Raw genomic sequence first — 6,000 nt, forward strand, 5'->3', positions numbered from 1 at the left:
CACTTCCTGGGTCTCCCGTTAGTTGAGGCTGACGACAACGATTGAGGGAATAGCCGATCTACACATGTCTAAGTAGCAGCACCAACAACAACAACAACACATTTATTGCTGAGGAAACATCAAGAAGCCCCATGAACTACGGACTTATACGTTCTAGTATTTCGACCACTTCAGTGTTTTACACACTTTTTCATTTTGCTTGTTATCAATATAGAGTCAAGAACGCTTCATGATGATGATGATTTCGAAGTCTATTGTCACTCTGAGTATGAGGCGATTCGGACCATAAATGCGATTTTTTTACGTAGCTCGACCCCTGCTCCACCTATCGGAAAATTGGTTCATGCCCGCCTATTTATTTATAGATTTATTGCTCTTTGGCAGCAGTCCGAAATTCTGTCGCCTAAATTCTGTAAATGAAAAGCCACTGGGCACAAAAGTAAAGAACATGAAAAAATAACAGATGAAGTGTATTATTAGCCAAATCTTGGAATACGAAACTAGAATTGCATGCTGTAATTCCATGTCCCCACCGGAGCTAACCACGTAGTTATGGCTGTTGAGTTGGTTATCCCGATAACCCACTTCATTTAGCGTAGGTTCGCTATATCAAAATGACAGCACTTAACTATTTCACTGAGATGGTTAAAAGCTAACCAACTCGAAACCACGTCGAGAGACTGATACCACCCTGTGTTTTCCCGACATATGTGGGCCTACAAGAACAGTGATAGTCATTTGATTGATCATGTCTGTGTTCGTATGGAAAAGTAGCTTATGTCGAAAGGTTGGCTTTAGTATAATGCGGCAATCCCTTTATTTTTTAAACGGCAAGGAATTTTTTGATGAGACTTAATAAGAATATTGACTTGCTAGTATCGGAACTATTTCTTCCACGTTTATTTGCTAAAAGTTGTTCAACGGCTTACCGCCAGTGAGTCATTCGCAATCGTATGCTGCGAATGCCGATTTATACTAAAGCCAGCCTTTCGACATAAGTTACTTTTCCATATGAACACAGATGTGATACTCATTGGTGATGGAGATCTCTATCAAGTAGTTCTCTCAACTTTTTAAGAGCAATATGCAAAACGTGATGTAAACATTTGTGTACATGTGATGTTCCGTCTTCCTCCGACTTATGGCCTTATTTAGTGGTTTTTCTTTTTAACCAACGCAAAATTTGCAAATGTGTTAGTAACTTGCTGTCTCCACAGGCAAAAGTTTTTATCTTGATAATGTTATCAGGCAAAATTTTGCCTATGAAGACCGCATATTGCTCTTGACAAGCAATAATTATCAGAGCTTTTATCTTGATAAATATTGCCAGCAATTTGGTACTTTGACAGCTACAATTTCATTTGCGCGATAGCTTCGTGGAGACAACATTATCGATATTTCAATAGGTGCAATCGCGTATTCCTCGGACTCGGACTAGTAAAACTGTCAAAAAATAAAAATTCGCTCCGAGCGAGAGAGTAACATTGAAAAGTACGGGATCGCTTTCTAGTAAAAAATGGTAACTTCTGTCAACTTCAACATAACCTCCAAATTTTGGTTGTAAATTTTTGCTAATTTTGTATGTAAAAACACTCAGCTCACACATGTAAATAACCAAAAATACTTTCAAATTAGTTAGAATCCACTTAAACAAGTAATTAAATACTTTTCAACATGAATTAGCAGAGTGCACTCTTCTTTTGTTTACAATTTGGTTGCCAAACACACTACAGCTGATCGGTTGACACATTTACCAGAATTTACCAGCAAAAAATTCTCGGACTAAAACTGGTAACTTCTGACAGAGAGAGAACCGTATTTACTCTCTTTTTTGTCCCCTCAATAGTCAGAGAACAGAGTACGGGATCGATTTCCAGTAAAATCTGACTGATTCTGACTATTTCTGACTAGTCCGGACTCGTACGGGATCGCAACTAATATAAAAGCAAAAATTGAACCGTTTTCTATTAAAATATGTGTTATTATTTGCTTGGGTGTGAAATAACATACATTTTAAACTTTTTAATTGATGAAATCCGGCAAAAATTGCCATCTTATAAATGCTTTTATCATGATAAAAAACGCCCACGCACAAATATTGCCGCTGATAAAATTTTTATCAGGCAATAAAAATGACAGTTGGTAGGCAGCCCTTCATTTCTCCATCAACCCTCAACGTCTATGACCACAGCCAATAGTTCAACACCAAAAATGTTAGTCACTGTTGTGCCGCTTAACATAGAATGGGTTCTAGACTCACTGAATACGTTATAAACGCAGCATTATTTAGAGCATCAAAAGCAGAATCAAGGTCAACAGCTGATGCAGCGGTATCATGTCTCAGCAACAACAACAATATTCTAGCGCATTTAATTATTTTTGTCGTCGTTGTCATAACCAAAAACATTTTTAGTTATTACTAAATTCAAATTATTTCTATATTTATATTTATTTTGTACGCTCCTTCTAATATTCGTTAACCTATCGTTTTAATACCTTGTTCTTTTATACCTGTACAATTTGTATTTGTTCTGTTGTTCCTAAATTTTATTAGAATTTCTAAATGAAAAGTTTTTAAAATCATTAAAATAAAAATCTTCAAATTACCAACATAAAACATTCTATTGAGCAATAAATAATTCAAAATTTAAAATAAGAAAATATCATCATGATATAATGGCATGATGCTTAATGTAATTCACATTAAAAAATATAATTGTTTGTGGTGCTTTTAGAGAAAGTTTTTCAGTGCACGGCCGTGTTTTAAACTAATTTTAAACGCCCGATCTGGCTGGTTTAAACCAAGGCGTATTTAACAAGGTGGTGTTGGCCGTATATAAGTAAAAAATTACACTAACAAATTATACGCTGATGTCCATACTGTCATTGGTATGAGTTACAACAAACACATCATTTTGACGTAATGGCCTCCACGGCGAAAACCTCAGCTGTCGCCCCAACACCACCTTGTTTAATACACCTTGGTTTAAACTAAGGTCAGCCAATCAAATGTCAGCCAGCTGTTCATTTTAAACTCAGTTTACTTAATCTAAGTTTAAACCGTTTTCACCAACTATGGTTAACACTAATCCCCAGTTGAACATCGTTGCCGCCGTTACTGACACAGTGTTATATGCAAGCAGTCAGTAACGTCGATAACGATATTTGATCGGAGATTAGTGTTAGGGCCGGTTGTTCAATGTCTGGTTATCACTACTTGCCGGTTAAATATCACTATCGACATTTTCGACAACATTCATATAACATGTCATCGATAAAGCAGTCGTTGTGTTTAACCTGAGCTTCTACCTCCGATTAGTGCAAATCAGACATTGAAAAACCGACTGCAAAGTTACTGGATATTTTGATTTTACAACGCTTTTATCAACTTGCAATATTGTGTGTCCAATCACTTGCAATGTTGTGTGTCCAGTAGATTGTTTCTGTAACAATTCTCTACCAAGGCGAATTGAGATATGAATCCGCCGCCCTGTTCTCTACTGCTAAAGAGTAGGAGAGAATGACGTATATTCTCTACCAGTACAGAAATAATCGGTAGAGAAAAGTTACAGAAACGAGCTACAGACCACCATTTATACTATAAATGTAGCAAAGCTATTTATGGCAAATACTAGATATCAACCTAGTCCAGATATCAACCTCTTTGTAGGCATCATATCAAAGAGATACAGTTTGAAGACTCTAGATGTCGCCCCGCGAGAAGAAGTTAAATATTGCGCCTAAATACATGCACTTTTACATACGCTACAGCGGAAATGGACGACACGCCATTTTTTTTAATGAAATTAACTGCTCTTCTATGTATGTATGTACTATGTATGTTTATAATAAACGTGAGCAAACAACATTTTGCCTGCATTACTTGCGTTTTTTTACTCATTTCCAGTAAAATCCAGTAAAAGTTTTTACGAATTTTCATGTTTTGGCGTTTTCGTACGCAGAAACTTGCAAAGTAGGGGGAATTGAGAGAGCGAAAAATGACAGTTGAAGTTGCAAGTTTTTACTGGATTTTACTGGCTAAACTTTTAGTTGTAAGAATTTGCCAGTACGAAAAACAGTTGATCGCATGTTGCTGGATGAAATTTAAACTAATAAGGAAACTGTTTGTGGGTTTTTATTGTTGAAGTTCACAAAATAAACCTATTTAAATACAAAATATATTGTTTTGTTAGGAATTTGCTGCGAATAAACAACCAATTTATCAGCTGTTCATGAAACTTGCAAATTATTACTGGAAAAGCGTTCACGTACTTTTTTGCAAATTTTTTCTATGAGAGCGAATTCTTAGAAATAAAGTTACTGGATAGTTGCTGGCAAGTTACTGGATAATTTATAAACAAAACACAACTATTGTCTTCTGTTCTCTTTCACTGCAAGTTGAATTATTTTACTATCTATTGCAAAATTTTATACAGACGAGACTCAAAAGAAGAAAACAAATAAAATAAAAGAACTTTTAATAAAAAACTCTTTATAAATGGACTAAAAATTAGAAAATAATATTTCTCAGTTCCATAGAATTTGTTTTGATAACGTTTGGTTTTGAAATTTTAGCAAAAGTCATTATAAACCATTTATGATATTGAAAATGATATGAAGGGTAATATACTTATGTATGAATGTGGATATATGAATAACGACTGCTTAAATTTGAAAAGTCGATCTCAAATTTGTACTTTCTCTGTAGAAATTTTAGGTCTATGTTATTTAGTTTGACCATTGCCAATTAAATCTAATGCTTTGTATCAAGAATGATAGAATGCAAGATTGCGCCTATCAGAGAGGATTTTTGAGAATAACTTTTGTGTGACGTCACACTGGTGCAATTGCGAGAGAGAAATGCCAAAACGTGGACAAGAATGGAAGAAGAAGAAAAAATGTTGCAAGTAAAACGTAAACAAGTCAAATTCACTGAAAGATAAATAGCGGTACCGTGATTGACGCAACCTCTATTTCTGTCAATCGTGGCTTTGTATTGCATGCGCTCCACGTTTTTCGTTTTCAATCTCATAAGGCCCATTCTTTTGCAACCGAGCTACAAAAGCAAACTCGGCTATTTATCCGAGTTCAGCCAGGTCGGTTAAAACATACGCGACCATAAATAAAATTATGTGAAATATTTTTCCTTCTCAATCAAGTGCGGGCAAGAAATGTCGTTTTTAATGCAAATATTGATATGAAATATTAATTTATCTCGATGTTAGTATGTTAATTTAGTGGCCCAAGCATTCGCTGCCATGCGTTCATTGTAGCAAGCATACTTTTAACGTGCGTTCTGTCAAACCAACGCCAACGCCAAAGCCAACGCGAAAGTTCTATGTGGACCGGCCTTGAGAAATATTATTTTTTAATTTTTAAAGTGAAAGTAAATACCATCCATTGCGTCGCCGTCACCGTCACCGTCAGCATCACCATCAAAGGTGCTTATGCGTCAAGTTGCACACTATCCGTTTGACGTTGCGTTCGAAAAATCATAAACTCGCTTGTAATCTTTGCAAAATTTGAGTTTTACTTTAGCAGTTCTTCTTTTAGGTTTGCCTCCGTCATTTTTTTTTAATTTCGTTTTTCCATAATTCTAAAAATTTTTACAAACTGAAAAAAATACGATCAAATATGTAAACAAAACATTGAATAGTTGTCACCTGACGCAAATGCATAAGGAAAGTTGAAAGTTGAGCTAATTTGTGCGTCACGGACTCCATCAGCTTTGTACATGTAACTTACTTCATACAAATAAACCGATTCAACTTTTTTGACAACTGCCGGTCACGGTGACGGCGACACAATGCACGTTATGTACTTTCACGTTTAGTCCATTTATAAAAGGGTTGTATAACTGGGGTTGCCTTTCTATTGTGACCAGCAAGAGAAGGAAGAAGAAAAGCGTTGTATATTAAAAAGTTAATTTTTTTTTTATTTTGCTGGATAATACTGTTACGATTATCCTTGAACCCTCGTCCGGATTACCCAAATATGCTC

This window comes from Rhagoletis pomonella, unplaced genomic scaffold, assembly GCF_013731165.1.
Source record: "Rhagoletis pomonella isolate Grant_MI unplaced genomic scaffold, Rhpom_1.0 Rhpom_scaffold_00010, whole genome shotgun sequence".
NCBI classification, from domain to species: Eukaryota; Metazoa; Arthropoda; class Insecta; order Diptera; family Tephritidae; genus Rhagoletis; species Rhagoletis pomonella.